This window comes from Scardinius erythrophthalmus (genome assembly GCF_964197995.2).
Source record: "Scardinius erythrophthalmus genome assembly, chromosome: 2".
Classification (NCBI taxonomy): Eukaryota; Metazoa; Chordata; class Actinopteri; order Cypriniformes; family Leuciscidae; genus Scardinius; species Scardinius erythrophthalmus.
In genome coordinates this window covers 10,412,639-10,431,661 of record NC_138222.1, presented here as the reverse complement: position 1 = coordinate 10,431,661, position 19,023 = coordinate 10,412,639, and positions in this window count along the sequence as shown.

The following is a 19,023-nucleotide window of genomic DNA, read 5'->3' as shown; positions in this document are numbered from 1 at the left end:
TATTTATAGCGGCTCCCTGATGCCCGCAAATTAGCTAAAATCACCCGGAATCTAGAGCGAGCGAGCAAGAGCGCGCAGCTCCAAACCGTGTAACGTTAGAGCACACGGCAGAAAGGGTGAGGGAGCGAGATATCAACATATCAACCTAAAATGTGGAACACAACTTGTTCAGATTTTTTGCTTTCATTTTCTTGCAGTTCTAGAGTAAAATATATTTTGTAATATATATATATATATATATATATATATATATATATATATATATATATATTATATAAAATATAAATAATTATATTTTAAAATTTGTACATTTTAATAAACTCAAACTTATATAACTTTTTTCTGTTTCACTTTCATAATTTATTTCACTTCAACAATAATCTGACAAATTAAAACAAGACCAACCATAGTATTAACGTTACAACCATACTAACGTTACAACCATTTAAGTTTGGATAGTGATTTTCATGTTTAAGCGAAAAAAAGGTGACAGTTAAAGGGTTAATTTAGTGATAACAATGAATTAATAAAGCGGTCATTTGCCAGGTTAGGTGTTCATATATCTCTGAAAGTATGCGATTTAAAAAGCCCATTTTGAGTCTTGACAATTTCGACCAAATACATAACGTTAGCAAACTGTTACTGCGGTTATGGGATAGCTTACATTAACGTTACAGCACCTGTTATCGTTGACGTTAGCTCACTTTAAAGTTAATAAAACCTTTTCTACTTTACCTCTCTGGATCTTTGGGGAATCTATGAAATGCTAGTTGATTGGTTGTACACTGGTAGTTGTTGCAGTTGATGGCAGAACACTGTTTTCTTTGTTTGCAATTATTTTCAGACATAATGTTAATGCTGTACAGTAGTTGTGCTACCAGTAAAGCCGTTGGTTCAGTCCAAAATGGCGGCCGCGCTACCGAAGCGCCACCTAGTGGCTGTTGTCAAAACTGCAACGGAGTTTCGCCTCTTGTTACTTCTATACTCTTTGCTACAATGTGAAAACGGCGTCTTCAAATATATACACTTTGGAGTGCGTTTTCATTAATAAAAACGCCGTCTCATTGCTGACGGAAGGCCAAAACGGAGAGGAAAATATACGTTATTTTTTTTATGACAACTTACAACCTGACAAGCTAGGCGATCTGTCCGAGGAACCGCCGCTAAAACAGGCAAGAATTACTGATGTTCTGCCTCTCTCTCTCTCCTCATCACGGGGCTCAACTGCTAAGTTACCAGCTGTCTGCCAAAAGGCAATAACAGACAAACTGACGGTTTATCTGTGAAGATATGAGACCGATCAACATCACGCATTGGCGATCCATAAGACTGTGTAATGTCGTAAATATTAATAATAGGATTAATTTGAGCATTTAATATTCGAATATTATTCGAATATTAAATAAAATAAGGAATGGAATTCGAATAGTATTATAGAGGAAGATTGACAGCCCTAGAACTTATGAACACTGGAACTTTACTCCAGTGTGCTGGACTAAATACGCTCGTTGTATGTGCGTAGCCTTCATATGATGGTATTTTGACCAGCTGAGAACTTGTGAAGAGCTTTTAAAATGTGTAAAGGAGTCAAAACAGTGACAGGAATCCCTCCGTCACACAAAAACGAAGATCTGCTGCAATGAGATCCGGTTCTGATCCCTGTGATGGGCAACATCGTACCTATGATGAGAAAAAAAACAGTAATGAGTGAGCATTCTGTCCTTTTTAGGGTCTCATCTTGCCGTTTTGGTTCATTTACATGTCTTTGGTTCGTGTTGCGTTCATATATCATTTGAACAGCACCAGGGTTCATTTGGGAGTGGACCGAGACCCATCTTTTCAGCGGTCTGCAAATGGTGTTTGGTGCGCACCAAGGTTCGGATGGCAGCCAATGACTGTGAATGCTAAGCGAACCAGGACTAGATGTTTTATTTTTTTGGAGTCCGGACCAAATGAACCAGGTGAACCGAACTACAAGTGTGAACACACTCTAAATGTTTTTTTGTCATTCATTTATTCATTCATACAAATGTGAACACACCCTTAGAACCTTAAAAATAAGGGCAATTTCAAAGCCATTTGAAAGTGACACACTTCCTGCTGTCAGTTGGTGGCACTATGACTTTGACTCACTACAGTCACATCCATGTGATCCACCTTGAACAATGACAACGAACACACAGATTCATCAAAATCAGTCAGTGTAGTCATAAGTTATATGTACTGTTTTATAATAAACTGAACGCTACACCTGCTTAGCATTTCTCTTGTAAGCATTTGTGAATCTATCAATAGTGCTTGGGAGAATTGTTCTACCTGGCTGATAACGCGGCGCGATATGGCAAGTATCAGCAGTATGTAGTGTGCACGTTACAAGGTAGTGATCAGTGACGTCACTTTGTCTTTGGGGTAGAATATCTATATCGGTAGGATTGGTTCCATGCAATACAATTAAATCTAGTGTATGATTAAAACGATGAGTGGGTCTATGACATTTTGCTTGACCCTAAACGACTAGCGCATCATTTGTATTATCTATGTGAATGTTAAAATCACAGACAATCAATGCTTTTTCGACATTGACCAAATTCGAAACTCTTTTAGGAAATCAACATAGGGCCCTTGAGGTCTATACACGGTAACCAAAGCAAGAGATAGTAGGGATTTTTTTCTTATATCTGAGAGTGTAACATATAAACTGCACGTTTCCACCGAAATTACCCAGAACAATTTCTCCCAGGATTTTTCACTGTCTGTGTTTCCATCTTGGTCTAAAGTACCGTGAAGATTAGGCAAAGAAGTCCAGTTACATAGGATTCTTGCGTGTGACTTTCCAGTTCCTAATGGATTTCGTCCTCCACAAATAAGCTTAATAAAGCCTGATCCTCATTGTCGGTCCATCAGCCATATTTTTTAAACTCCATTGTTGATTCGAATTGCAAACAGCTCTTACTGCACGCAGCGCAACTGATTCGACTTTTAAAATTGGTGGTTGAAATAAAATGCTGTGTGGAGTCAACCAATTAAAATGCTGCATGAACTCAACCAATCAGCATGTTCAGCGCCCCAGTCCCACCCCCGAAAGTTCCTGAACTTTGAAAAAGTACCACCTCGCGAGCTGGAATTTTCTGAGGGGGAAATTTGTCTAAACTTCATTTAGACCCTGGTCCCTGCAGTCGAAACACACAGAGTATCACCCCAAAGTCCCTAGTTCCTGGTAGTTGGGGGCCTTAAGCACATAAATGGGTAATTTCGCGCAAATTCATCTAAAAGCGCCAAATTTGGCACAGATGTAGCTCAGGTCATACCGAAATGATTTAGCTAGGGCGCCGGAGCCAGCGACCCTCGGGGCCAAGATGGCGGCCAAATCCAATATGGCCGCCGCCCGAAAAGGGTTCCGGCTTTAACTTTTGAACCACATGAGTTACAAATACAAACTTGATATGTTTTTCAGCTTAATTGATCATGAGAAACACATAGGAATGTTTATATTTATGACCCAGTATATCTGGACCCCTTGATCCTCCAATTCCAATATGGCCGCTGTCCAAAAAAGCAGTTTGGGCTGTAGTATGGGGCCTTACACACCATTGTTCGCGCAAATGCATCTACAAGCACCAAATTTGGCACAGATGTAGCTGAGGGGATACTGAAATGATTTAGCCAGGGCGCCCGGGCCAATGGTCCCTGAGATCAAGATGGCGGCCAAATCCAATATGGCCGCCGCCTAAAAGGGTTTCGGCTATAGCTTTTGAGCCAGATGAGATACAAATACAAACCTGATGTCTATTTTACCTTCTTTGACCATGGGAAACCCATAGGAATACTTACATTTATGATTGGGTATATCAGGACCCCCCAATAACCCTAAATTCAATATGGCTGCTGTCCGAAAAACGGTTTTGGCTACAAATTTTGAACCAAATGCGCTACAAATGAGGATGTGGTGTCTATTTTATGTTTATTGACCACAGGAAGTCCATTGGCATATTTATATTTATGCTTGTGTAAGTCTGGAACCTGTATTCTTTTCAAGACTGTGGTTGAAAATCCTTTTTTTTTACCACAACTTTGAAGGTTATTCTCAATGTTGATTCATTTCCTTATAAAAGTGAAATGGTTTTCAGTTTACCACAGGTGAATACATTTCAAAGTGTAATCATATAAGAAAGAATAAGACACAAGTATTATTGCAAGGCAATATTTATATTATATCAAATTGTTAAAATAATAATATAGTCAATTTTTCCAAAACTCTTAAAGGTTTGCTTAGCATAACAAAAAAACAGCAATAAAATAAAAAACAACAGTGAATTCTCATGGTCTCTCACATGAATTATCATTATCACTCACAATCACTGGATCTCTCATTGTCTTCACCATCATTGTTTGTACAAGCACCCTCACATGCACATATAGAAGTGCAACAAACTACGGCTTTACAGCACTTACAGTGCCCTCTACATGCTGTCTTGCAGCCACAGTGGAGGAGAATGGTGCAGGCTTTACTGGCGTCTCCGAGATTAGTCCAGTAAGGTTCCCAAGTCTTGCTCGTAGAGTCCCGAAACCATCCCCATGCATTGAACTCTGGGATATCTTGCTGGACAGCGGTTGCCTGATTCCAGTAGAAGCTGGCCTGCAGCAGTGCTCTTTTGATGTGCTGAATCAATGCAGCTTGGGTGGGTGGCAGGTTCTCGAAAGACTTGGTACCATTCGAGAAAAGGTGATGTCTAGCTTCATCTACACGGCTGGAACCACAGCTCTTGCTGTACATGATGATGACCATACGCTCCAGTCTTTGGACATGGACGTCATTGTTGATCTGTTCAGGCTCCAAGGTGAGGGTAACCAGAGATTCTGTGAGATCTGGTGTTGCCTCCCAAGCTGCCCATGCACTCTTTTTCCCATGGCACAGAAAGGGTGAGGTTGTGTCACAGCCTGTTAAAGCGTGGAAGAGTGGTAAGGCTAGTGACTTCTGGGGACCAAGATCCTTGCCGTCCTTCGGATGAGAAGTAAAACCGAGGTCCTGACTCTCTGTGGTCATTAAAAATCCCATGGCATTTCTCATAAAGAGTAGGGGTGTAACCCTGGTGTCCTGGCCACATTCCACACATTGGCCCTTACCAATCATGGCCTCCTAATAATCCCCTTACATTGAATTGGCTCTATCACTCTCTCTCCTCTCTCCACCTATAGCTGGTGTGTGGTGAGCGCACTGGCGCCGTTGTTCTGTGGCTGCCGTCGCATCATCCAAGTGGATGCTGCACACTGGTGGTGGTTGAGGAGAGACCCCTGATATGATTGTAAAGTGCTTTGGGTGTACAGTAGTACATATGAAAGCGCTTTATAAATGCCTCATTCTATTCTATTCTATTCTTGCTGATTTCATGAGCAGGAATGTCCCTATAGTTTTTTCCACCTGCAAAGCCGATCCAGAGCTCTGTGAGGCCGAGTGTGTTGAAGAAGCGGATGGCAAGGATGACAACATCGCTGTCGACAGTCTGGACAAATGCCTTTTTATGGCCATTGGCCCCAGCATGTGCAAGATGCAGGATTATTCTAGTGCTTCTGGATGATTACAAGGCTGAAGGGCAGACATGTCATACCCTGGTCTGTTGGAGAGTACAGCATCTTTCTTGGTGGAAAGGAGGAGTTTACCTGACATGCCATGCTTGGTTATCTCTTCACTGATATATCCAAATAGTTAAATATATAACAATATATCCAGTATATACTGTATATAATAGATATATCCAGTTACATTTTGGAATTGGAGTTCTCCTATCTCCTTTAGTTCTTGATCCGGTTCCTCTGCGTTGGTGAGTTTGTGTTTTGAGGTTCTCCTCTGGATATGTGTCAAACACAATATCCAGTCACGTGACAGATTCATAGCTCATGTGTGACCTCACAAACCCAGCAATATTGGTGTTAACGTAGTCATGGAATGTTTTTTTAAGTAGTTGGCCGGACCATTTGGACCATGAGCTATGAATCTGTCACATGAGCTCATCATGTACAGCAAGACCTGTGTTTCAAGCCGTGTAGATGAAGCTAGACATCAGTCTCTCGAGAACCTGCCACCCACCCAAGCTGCATTGATTCAGCACATCAAAAGAGCACTGCTGCAGGCCAGCTTCTACTGGAATCAGGCAACCGCTGTCCAGCAAGATATCCCAGAGTTTAATGCATGGGGATGGTTTCGGGACTCTACGAGAAAGACTTGGGAACCTTACTGGACTAATCTCGGAGACGCCAGTAAAGCCTGCACCATTCTCCTTCACTGTGGCTGCAAGACAGCATGTAGAGGGCACTGTAAGTGCTGTAAAGCCGGAGTTCGTTGCACTTCTATATGTGCATGTGAGGGTTCTTGTACAAACAATGATGGTGAAGACAATGAGAGATCCAGTGATTGTGAGTGATAATGATAATTCATGTGAGAGACCATGAGAATTCACTGTTGTTTTTTATTTTATTGCTGTTTTTTTGTTATGCTAAGCAAACCTTTAAGAGTTTTGGAAAAATTGACTATATTATTATTTTAATAATTTAACATAATATAAATATTGCCTTGCAATAATAATTGTGTTTTATTCTTTCTTATATGATTACACTTTGAAATGTATTCACCTGTGGTACACTGAAAACCATTTCACTTTTATAAGGAAATGAATCAACATTGAGAATAACCTTCAAAGTTGTGGTAAAAAAAAAAAGATTTTCAACCACAGCCTTGAAAAGAATACAGGTTCCAGACTTACACAAGCATAAATATAAATATGCCAATGGACTTCCTGTGGTCAATAAACATAAAATAGACACCACATCCTCATTTGTAGCGCATTTGGTTCAAAATTTGTAGCCAAAACCATTTTTCGGACATCGGCCATATTGAATTTAGGGAATTTGGGGGTCCTGATATACCCAATCATAAATGTAAGTATTCCTATGGGTTTCCCATGGTCAAAAAAGGTAAAACAGACATCAAGTTTGTATTTGTATCTCATCTGGCTCAAAAGCTATAGCCAAAACCCTTTCAGGCGGCGGCCATATTGGATTTGGCCGCCATCTTGGTCTCAGGGACCATTGGCCCGGGCGCCCTGGCTAAATCATTTCAGTATCCCCTCAGCTACATCTGTGCCAAATTTGGTGCTTGTAGATGCATTTGCGCGACAATGGTGTGTAAGGCCCCATACTACAGCCCAAACTGCTTTTTTGGACAGCGGCCATATTGGAATTGGAGGATCGAGGGGTCCAGATATACTGGGTCATAAATATAAACATTCCTATGTGTTTCTCATGATCAATTAAGCTGAAAAACATATCAAGTTTGTATTTGTATCTCATGTGGTTCAAAAGTTAAAGCCGGAACCCTTTTCGGGCGGCGGCCATATTGGATTTGGCCGCCATCTTGGCCCCGAGGGTCGCTGGCTCCGGCGCCCTAGCTAAATCATTTCGGTATGACCTGAGCTACATCTGTGCCAAATTTGGCGCTTTTAGATGAATTTGCGCGAAAATGTGCTTAAGGCCCCCAACTATGGGAAAAGTTCCTGCAGTGGAAACGCAACTTAAGTAACACAAGCACTTCAAATGATGTCCCAAATTCTGAGCTCGGAGCTCGGAGCCCTCCCCCCGGACAGCACGCCAAATACACATAAATAAATAGAAGAAAAGATATGTAAGTGTGAACTCTTGAAACTAATTAAACCTGTGTCCTGTTTTCTGAGTAACATTAAGGGTGCATTCACACCTGTCTTGTTTGGTTCAATTGAATTGAACTCAAGTTCGTTTCCCCCCTTGGTGCGGATCTTTTGGGCAGGTGTGAATGCAGCAATCGCACTCAGGTGCGGATCAAACAACCGTACTGAGACCCAGCTGAAGAAGTGGTCTCGGTCCGGTTCCAAATGAACTCTGGTACGGTTCGTTTAAGGTGTGAACATGACCTGACCCCATTACAGAAAGCACTGTGCCTTTTTTGACAGTGTCAGAATTTTACTATGTAATTTGGGGTGATGAAGTGCATATACATGACTTATTAGGGATAGCACTACACATAGTGGTATGCAGTAATGTTAGCAGTAATAATAATCTGTTGATCTGGTTGTATGAACATAGCCCCTCTCTATGAATGAAAACTTTGTACCTAATCCGCCTTCTGCGCAGTGCCACACTGTCAGCATGCCATAGATGCACATAAGAGCATGCTCTCTCTGCCAGAACCGTCTTGCAGCGGGTCTTCGCAAAATCACACATTTACAAATTTTGGTTCACTTGCAAAAAGGGTAGTGTGAAAGCGAACCACACCAAACAAAAAAAATCAACATTGTATTTGGTCCGGACCAAAGCAAGTGAACTAGCGGACTTTCCTGGTGTGACTACACCCTAAGAATATCTCTATAGAAAGACCGCCGCCACGACCAATCAGACGGGGCTTGTGCTTATAACTGCCTGGTGGAGTAGACTCATTAAGACAGAAATAATCATTTAGTTTAAGCCAGGTTTCAGTCAGGCAGAGTAGGCCCTAAAACCTACGCCAAGACAGGAAATCAAAACGGCTTAATATTACCAAATGAAATGAAGCGTAACCCATGAAGAGAAAATGACTGTGAAGCTTCGGTGGTGTTGGACTCGATCTACTCCATCTGTGTTTTGATCATCGTTTTGAATCTGATCAAGGCATAGTCTTTGACAAAAATGTGATTTTCTCAACTTTTTTGTTTAAAATGTTGCCTTTCTTTATGAAACTTACCGACATTCAAGTGTTGATTAAAAAAGGATGCATGCAGCAAATCAAATGTTTTTTGTTTTTTTTTAAGTACAGTTAAAGGTATTCATTTGTAGTTGTTGGTTGTGAAATGCTTAAAAGCCGCAAAAAGAAAGTCCAAAGTCTCAAAATCCAAATGAATCAAATAAGATTGACTCAGAAAAGACGTACGTCAATGAATGCACGCGTGTCACTTGATCCACACATGACGCCTACGTATTCTTTGTTGCATGCGCAAATCATGATACACTAATACAAAAGAAAACATTTGTATTCACAAAAATGTCTCTATTTGTACAGATTCCAATACATTCATTCAATTTTGAATTTGAAAAAAGTGGGGAACCAGAATGAGACCGAAAACTGTCGTAATGTTGATGAGCTCCTTCATGCCATTGAAGAATACACTGAGGGGAAAAGCTTTTCTGAATGGAAAACTAAAGTGAGTCTAACTCATATTCAAACATATTTATATACATATGTAAGTATAAACATAAATATAGTTAAATAAATGAAAATAGTAACAACTTAAAGAATCTGATTTCATGACTTCAATATTTTCCTTGTTACAAATTATTTGAATGTAGTTCATGGCCTGCTTTACTTTAAGTAAAGTAAAGCAAAATTAACTAAATAAAAGTAATAAAGTAAATATTTCTTTTGTCAGTTGCCATCTGAGCTTGTCCAGAAACTGGATGGTAAGAAGAAAGGCTATCCTGAGAACACACTGGGCCTGCTGCGTTTTATACGCAACCTTCACGAGCATTAGTGAGTTACATGTGACGTGAGGCACATTTGTTAAATAATTAATTTAGGGTAAATGAAACTAGACAGATGACTAGTTCTCAAACCTTGTGATAAGTAATCACAAAAACAGAGTTTGCTTGTGCCAGTGACTGAGGGAAAAGGATACATTTGCGGAAACATTTGCTGAAGTCTGTTTGTCGATTATTCCTGTGCAGGAAGTAAGCTAGTTTAAGGAAGCAAGTGAGTGAAAAACTCTGCCAGTTGTCGACTGAAGACGCAAGAGCTAGTGTATAAAGGTATTGGGTGTCGATTTGGAGACGCCCCATAAAGGTATTGGGTGTCGATTTGGAGACGCCCCCAGTTAATAAGATCAATTGGGTGTCGATTGGAGACGCCCCAGATAGTTAGGTTTAGGGAAAAATCTACCACAATTTGGCAAGCCAGCCAGGAGTCCTCGGATTCTCCCTCTGTCGGGTGGACGGGGATGAGGAACCACATTGTCTCCCTGTTCGACGGAGGGACCATTACAGACGGGCTAAAATGACTTAAAGTATTAAGGTAGGTAGGATGACAGACTTCACATTTTTCCTTTAAAATGCTTCTAAATTAATTTAAAGGTTTAACTGAAAATGGGCTCTTCTGTTAAGTAAAATTTGAATTAATTTACAAGGTCACCAAATCACAAGGTTTGAGAACATTTCGGTTACTAACGTAACCTCTGTTCTCTCTAGAAGAGGGAATGAGTATTGCGTAGTAGCTACGCTACGGGAAAGCCTTTCTTTCTCGAGATACTGAAGCCAAAAAATTATCCTTAATTTTTATAATCTTGTCAACGCAGTGCGGCAGCCTGCAGACCTAGGGCAGGCTACTAGCGTGCCCATTGGCTGCCCTGCGGCAACTGCAGCAGCCTACCGCTGAGCCCTTGGCGTGACGTCACGACCAATGAGCGCGCTTGGCGCGCTTAATGCGTCACAGCCCGCCAAAAGGGGTGTGGCTTAGCGTATATAAGCAGGGCTCAGAGGCTGCTTCACTGGTTTCTGTCGCATGAAGCGAATGAGCTCGTGGCGCGAGCACGGCAGGCTACACAATACTCGTTCCCTCTTCTAGAGAGAACAGAGGTTACGTTAGTAACCGAAACGTTATTTTACGAGAGGTTCTCTCGTATTGCGTAGTAGCTACGCTACGGGAACACCCTTGTCAACGCGCCCAGCATCCACTGAATGAGTCCCAGGGAGAGCCCGGGGAACGTGATAGCAGAGAGCCGGGCGGCCAACAGAGGGCTAGCGCAGTACACAAGCACACACTAGGGGGTTCAGAGCGGCACAGCCGGTCCAAACTGACAATTCCCTGCATAGTGCAGCTCAACCAGTAGAGCTAAATCACACAACGTAGCCCGCGCACAGATAGTGGGCTGGCTTACGCGAGACTTAGACTGATAACACTTTCGCCTGCAAGGCAGGAACTTCCAGGTTGTAAAACCTAACAAATGTAGAGGGGGAGGCCCAGCCTGCCGCCGCACAAATGTCATGAATGGGAATCCCGCTGGACCACGCCCACGACGAGGCCATGCCTCTGGTGGAGTGAGCTTGAATGCCCAGTGGGCACTGCAGGTCTTTAGACGCATAAGCAGCAGCTAGCGTCCACTATCCACCTGGACAGGCTGTGACCCTGACCCTTGGTGCGCCCACCAAACGAAACAAAAAGCTGTTCCGAGCGCCTGAAAGCGGCGGACCGTGAAATGTAGTTTCTCAACGCCCTGACCGGGCAGAGGAGATTACTATCGGCCTCGCTGCCGTGAGTTGGCAGGGCTGAGAGAGAAATGACCTGCGCTCTGAAGGGAGTGCCCAGAATTTTGGGAACGTACCCATGCCTCGGTCTGAGAATAACTTTAGAGTCATTGGGTCCGAACTCGAGGCACGCGGCGTTAATAGATAACGCGTGAAGGTCTCCCACTCGTTTGACTGAAGACAGCGCTATCAGAAAAACGGTTTTGAGTGTGAGGTATTTCATATCCACAGTTTCCAAGGGTTCAAAGGGATGCACTTTCAGGGCCTCCAAGACCAGTGAAAGATCCCACATAGGAACCGATGGGGGGTCGCGGGGGGTTCATCCACCTGGCTCCTCTAAGGAAGCAGATGACGAACTCGTTCCTTCCTAATGCGCGGCCCAGCTCTGAGACAGAGAACGCTGAAATGGCCGCAACATAGACTTTGAGCGTGGAGGGGGACCTGCCCAAGTCCAGTAGCTCTTGAAGGAAACACAATATTCGCGATACCCCACATGTCTGTGGATCGAGCCCCTTAGCAGTGCACCATCTGTTAAACACCGACCATTTCGACGTGTAGAGCCGCCTCGTAGAGGGGGCTCTGGATTGTATGATCGTGTTCATGACCCCTTCTGGCAGATCAGCGTGTAATCGTTGAGGCTCCATGCATGCAGAGACCAGCGCTCTGGATGGGGATGCCAGATCGAGCCGCGGGCTTGAGAGAGAAGGTCTCTCCTCATCGGTATCGGCCAGGGGGCTGAGTCTGCCAGCTGTATAAGTTCCGGGAACCAAGCTTGGTTCTCCCAGTATGGGGCTATGAGGAGCACTGTGTGGCGCGCTTCCCTAACTCTCTTGATGACCTGAGGCAGCAGAGAGACCGGGGGAAAAGCATATAGCGGGCCGCTGGGCCAGGTCTGGGCCAGCGCGTCCTCGTTCTTCGAAAAGAACTGTGGGCAATGAGTGTTGTCTTTTGACGCAAAAAGGTCGACTTTCGCTTTGCCGAAACGGCGCCACAGTGACTGGACTGTTTGGGGGTGTAGAGACCACTCCCCAGGGGGAACGTTGTCCCTGGACAGTCTGTCGGGGCCCTCGTTCAGGTGGCCAGGCACATGCGCGGCTCTCAGCGAGCGCAGAGAGTGCTGAGCCCACACGAGGAGGCGTTCCGCCAGGGCGCAGAGCGTCTTTGATCTGACACCGCCCTGGCGATTCACATAGGCCACTACCGATGTATTGTCCGTGCGGACTAGAACATGGTGACCGTGGAGGAATGGGAGGAAGTGTTTGAGCGCTTTCTCGACCGCGAGCATCTCTAGACAGTTTATGTGTAGGAGATTCTCCTGGTCTGACCAGCGGCCATAGACCGGTCTGCCTTCGAAGAGCGCTCCCCAACCTAGGTTGGAAGCGTCTGTCGAGACAACTTTCCGGTGTGAAATCACCCCCATAGTCACTCCTGTGTGATACCATTCGGCTGCCAGCCAGGGCTGCAGGGCTGAAATGCAGCCCTGATTCACTCTGACTCGCGAGCCGCCGGCCAACCAGGCTCGGTGGGGCACGCGCGCTTTCAGCCAGCGTTGAAGCGGGCGCATGCGCAGTAAGCCCAGCTGGAGCGCTGCCGCAGCTTAGGCCATATGCCCCAGGATACGCTGGAATGCCCTCAGCGGAACCCGGCTGCCTATTTGGAAGGATGCGGCGAGGGGACGGATGCGACGCGCGCGCTGCTCCGACAATCTGGCCGTCATAGCCACCGAGTCCAGTTCTATTCCAAGAAAGGAAATTGACTGACGGGGCGATAGCGAGCTCTTGGTCTAATTGACCGAGAGACCCAGACCCTCCAGATGGCTGAGAAGCGCTGTTCTGTGAGACACAAGTTCCGTCTCTGACTGCGCTAGAATAAGCCAATCGTCCAGATAGTTCAGTATTCGCATTCCCTGTCTTCTCAGGGGAGCGAGAGCCGTGTCCATGCATTTCGTAAATGTACGGGGTGCCAAAGACAGGCCGAACGGCAGGACTGTGTATTGATATACTCAACCGTCGAAGGCGAATCTCAAGAATGGCCTGTGACGGGGAGTTATCTGGATCTGAAAGTATGCGTCCTTTAGATCGAGAGAGATAAACCAGTCTCCTGGGCGAATCTGCGCGAGGATTTGTCTGGTTGTGATCATTTTGAACGGCCGTCTCATGAGGGCTTTGTTCAGTTGTCTCAGATCTAAAATGGGTCTTAACGCTCCGTCCTTCTTGGGTACGAGGAAGTAGCGGCTGTAAAAGCCTGACTCGCTCAGAGAAGAATTAACCTGTTCTATAGCCCCTTTGCGCAGCAGCTTCGCTATTTCTGCTTGAAGCAGATGCGCTGCTTCTGAACTCACTTTCGTCTCCGTCTGCGCTAGAAAGCGCGGGGGGCGACGAGCGAGTTAAAGCGAATAGCCGTGTTTTATAGTATTCAGCACCCATTCTGACGCGCCCTGAATAGCTTCCCATGCTTTCGCACGCATAGCTAGGGGTCGAATGGTCTCTGGGTTCAGATCGCCGCGCTGTGCGGGATGGGGAACCTGTATCAGAGAGGATGGAGCGGCGCGCGCGCCGCTGGTGCTCGAACACGGGGCTGGTAAACAGTGTTGGCCGGCTGTACAGCGTTCGGTAGCTCGGTCCCAGAGGATGGAGCGCGATTTGCTGTCAAACACCCCTGGCGCGAGAGCGGCGTGGGGGATATTGTGTCTGAAAGTGAGTGCGCGTGCTCACACTTATAACACGGCCAGCGTTTGGGAGCTTTAGAGGGTCTGTGACCCGAGGTAACTGAATGGCAGAGAGAGCAGCGGGTAGGTGTGAGCACAGCGTTGTGGGCACATTTACTACACTTAGCACTCGAGCGGCTTGTGTCCGCTTTATGAGAGGGCGCTCTGGGCGCGTTACCATGGGGACCATGTTTGTGTGAAGAAGTGAGCACATGGGAGTGGGCACATTTTCTACACTTATGACATCCCCGGCAGCCGCCCTGACGTCGCTGCGAAGCAGTCGGTGGCCGAGACGAGCGTTGTGTGGAGCTGCGCGCAGGAGGCTGAGTTTGAGAGCGGCCTGCGGCTGTGCTCGAGCGGTGGGGCAGGAAGAGGTTCATAGCCTGCGACGTCTTCTGCACTTCGGAGAAGCGGTGCAGCGGTCTTAGTAGCACGGAGCGAAAGGTCCGTAGCGCTGCGCAGATCTGTTAAGGCTGTGTGATCCGGGCCCTTCTCATCCAGTTCACGGAGGAGGTCGGCTTGCAGGATCTGAAGTACAGCCATCGAGTGCAGGGCAGAAGCAGCTTGGCCGGAGGCGGCGAATGCGCGGCCGGCGAGAGCTGAGGTGGTCCTGCAGGCTTTGGACGGCAGGGCAGACTTTGAGCGCCAACTAGCAGACGGCGGGCAAAGGTGCGTTGCCACCGCCTTCTCCACGGAGGGGATGCCAGTATAGCCTTTCTCGGCGGCCCCGTCCACCTGGGAGAGAGCCGAATAGACTGAAGAGCGGAGTCTAGCGGAGAAGGGCGCATTCCATGACTTTGATAGCTCCGTGTGGAGCTCAGGCAGGAAGGGTGCTGACCTAGAGGCTGGCGCTTGGCGGCGGCTAGGCAGAAAACACCCATCGAGTCGATTAGGCGCAGGCTCCTTCGGTGGGGACCAGTCCAGTCCCAGTCGGTCGACCGCTTTGGTGAGGAGGCGGAAAAGCTCCGCGTCAACACTGGCGCGGGACCTGCTAGACTCTTGAGTCGAGGAGGCGGAGCGGTGAGAGCCCGACCACTCCTCGCTGTCCGAAGCAAGCAGAGAGCAGCTGTCAGCGGCGTCTTCTGCTTCGTCCCCCGAGGCGACGGCAGTGTGGGCAGAGGCCGGCCGCTGCGCGTCGGTGAAGGGCGGGGGAGAAGGAGAGTGCGAGGCACGCGGGAGGGGCTCCAGCGAGCGCTCAGCTGTTACCTCTGGCTCGGGCGGCCTTTGAGAGCGGCGTTTCTTTTTACGCGGCCCGGAAGAGGCAGCCGGAGAAGGTGGAGGATCGTCAAACATAGCGAGTCGAGCCCGCAGGGTCGACATCGGCAAGTCCTCACACTGTTCGCAGCCGCCCTCGGAGAGAGCGCGGGCTGCGTGGTCAAAGCCCAGGCAGAGAGCGCAAACCACGTGGCAGTCTCCGTCGCTGAGCGCGGCTCTGCACGAGCCACAGGATGAGCGAGGCATTTGAAGCAACGCCTCGCGCTCTTTTAGATGCAAGTGTGTCGCGGGGCAAACACACAAACACACACACACAGAGCAGAAAAGGATATAATCGCCAGATAGCGAAGCAGGCAGGGAAAGCTGAAGGCGGCGAAGGCGGCCGGCTTCCTCAGTCTGAGATCCTCGGTGTGCTGGTCGCTTGATTCGACGGCGGCTTTCTCAGAGTCCAGCGATGCGGAGAGCTTCGCTGAAAAGACAGAAATCAGTGAAGCAGCCTCTGAGCCCTGCTTATATACGCTAAGCCACACCCCTTTTGGCGGGCTGTGACGCATTAAGCGCGCCAAGCGCGCTCATTGGTCGTGACGTCACGCCAAGGGCTCAGCGGTAGGCTGCTGCAGTTGCCGCAGGGCAGCCAATGGGCACGCTAGTAGCCTGCCCTAGGTCTGCAGGCTGCCGCACTGCGTTGACAAGATTATAAAAATTAAGGATAATTTTTTGGCTTCAGTATCTCGAGAAAGAAAGGCTTTCCTGTAGCGTAGCTACTACGCAATACGAGAGAACCTCTCGTAAGAGAACTATAGTCATCTGTCTAGTTTCATTTCCCCTAATTGTTATTTATACACACACACACACACACACACTCAAAGTCACAAGTTTTCACCTTTATTTTTTTACAGTCTATGGTTTTCACCAAAGAGTTTGGAAACATTTAAAAGCATATGAATGTTGCTCCTGCAAGAAAAACAATTGTTAGTTGATTAATTAAAGTTAATTAATTAAAAAATCCATCACAATTTCCCTCTCTGGTCGTATTCATACACGACCACTAGCTGGATTTTTAATTCTTCTAATAAATTATTATTTACCCGCATGATTTACCTGCAATCTAATTTACCTTTACCAAATCATCCAATTATAAGTCAGTGACTTTAATACCACTTGATATCTCTAATCATTTCCATGTTTAATTTTTTACTTTATAATACCCGTAAGATATTCCTTCAACTGCTTCAAAAGAAAATAACATTTCCATCTCGTACCCCTGGTGATGACAGCATGTGATTTCAAAAGTTTATAATTAGATCCATTGTTATTATTAAATCTAGAAAATTACCTTTTAATGAAATGGAGTGACCAATATTGTTGAATTTCTTTTCATAATGTATTTTCTATTCTCAACAAATACATGCTTTTACCACTAGTTGGTTAATGTAATGTCTTTTCCAGAGAATCCAGCCCGTTTTAACTGATTCATGAGTCATGCACCCACTTCCGCTATTGATCTTCCTGCAGTAGGGCTGTTACTGGTACCTACTGAAAGCAGGTTCAAAGTGTTAGTTAAAGAATAATGAAGAATTGCTGAAACCAGTGGATAATCAAAAACAATCAAGATAAATAATAACTACATTTGAAATGGTCTCTGTAGTGATCATTGAAATGCAGCACCTGGCCCACAAGGCTCATATATTGGATTGTCTTCTGTGTGGTTTGTCATTCAGTTGAACTTCAGGCTGATACATTTGATCGTAAGGCTGTGATGGGACTCTCCTCGGTCTGGCTTTTGATCCATTCTGCCACAAAATGTCATAATACATGGCAAAATCGTCTTTAGGAAAAGTCTCAAGTGAATTGTGAATTGTCACCTTTGCACGGACTCACTCCATGCTCCATGCTGACCCCTCTCAGAAGTGTCATCTTCCTCTTTCAGGAGGGTGGCTGCATTTTCCAAAGTTACTTATATTTAGTAGAATGTGTAAAGTGGACTGAAATGAAGTGTAGGTCTAACCCATCTTTGAAAAATCCTACAATTGTCTCTTCAGTGTTGCAAATAAAACTGGTTTGACTCTTACTTATTTTAAACTTTGCTTAAGGAGAACTTTGGACAAGTGTGGTTTAAGCAGCCGTAAAAGGCAAAGCTTCGATGATAACAGCTAACTCAACACACAGGACTGCAGCACGGAGCAGGGGAGCAGTTATCTATCCCATTGTTATATTATTTTAACATATATTTTCTAATCCTTTTGTTATTGTTAAACTAATGCAGAACATGCGGTCTATGCAATTCTGTGAACCCCTATAGATATTATTTAGTTTTTACTCTTTACTTTTTATATTTTAAATGTACAGTATGGTGAATTCCACAAATTGTTGAACACATTGTTTTGCTCAGGAGATCCTGTAATAAATTACGTGTTCTGTCAGGTGTGAGAACGAGGAAGTGCGTATAGTTTCATTTCCACGCAAATCTGAAGAGTGTTTGTAACGCCATTACACTCAAAAAGTACGAAACTATTGTGCATAAGTATTCTTTTTATTTGTCATTGTTACAGGCTAATCGATTATTGTTTCTTGTTTTAATCATGTTTTGCTTGTTTTTATTTTAAGCTTTAAAGAATGAATGTGTTAAGACACAGATTGACTTTACTATTTCCTTAACGCATCACAAACAGAGCACAGATCTGATCATTTGCCTCTTTAAAATCGGATGCAGTGATGACCAGCATAATATTTAAAGGCTATATTAATTGATGATATCAACAACAATCAACAATGAATAAAATGGACGAGCCAGTCATAAAGCAGACTTTAAAGTCCTAACCTGTATTTGTTGGTTGAACAGGTAATCAAAATAAAAATCACAATGTCATAGGAAAAGGTCAGTTACGGTCAGGGCCGGATCTAGACATTTGGAGGCCCTAGGCAAAATTCATGTTGGAGGCCCCCCACCCCCAATAAAACACACTTGAAACAAATATGATTCCTAACCTTTTTATTTATACAACATTTAATTTTAAATTTAGTATATTTTTACTTACACAGTACATAAGTTTGGACAAATTACTATTTGTAATGTTTTTGAAAGAAGTCTCTTATGCTCATCAAGCCTGGATTTATTTGATCAAAAATACAGAAAAATAATATAGTGAAATATTATTACAATTTAAAATAATGGTTTTCTATTTTACTAGGCTATACTTTAAAATATATTTCTGTGATGCAAAGCTGAATTTAGTGTCACGTGATCCTTCAGAAAACTTTATAATATTCTGATTTATTATCAAATGTTAGAAATGGTGCTTAATATTTATTTTATAACATGTGATACTTTTTTTCATGATTCTTTGATTATTAAAAAGTTGTTTTAAAAAAGTCTTCAATATCACTTTTATAAATTTAACACATCCTTGCTGAATATTCCTGTTTTTTTTCTGTATTTTTGATCAAATAAATGCAGGCTTGTAGCATAATAATAAACTTCTTTCAAAAACATTAAAAATAGTAATGGGTCCAGACTTTTTACTGGTAGCCTATCAAACTTTATCTAAGCTAATCTCTTTTTTTGTTTAATGAAGATGTTATTGTTATTGTTGTTATTTTGCTGTTTTATTCAGTTTATTCACAGTTCCAGAATACCACTTCAGTAGATGAACATGAACGTGCTTTTATCATTTTTCTGCGTTATGGGCAGGATTTTTCCCTCCCATTTAATCAATATTGACTGCAGATATTGTCATATTATTAATATCAGTAATATGTTATTATGTATTGCATTGCTACCTTAAATATGCTATACACAAATCAAG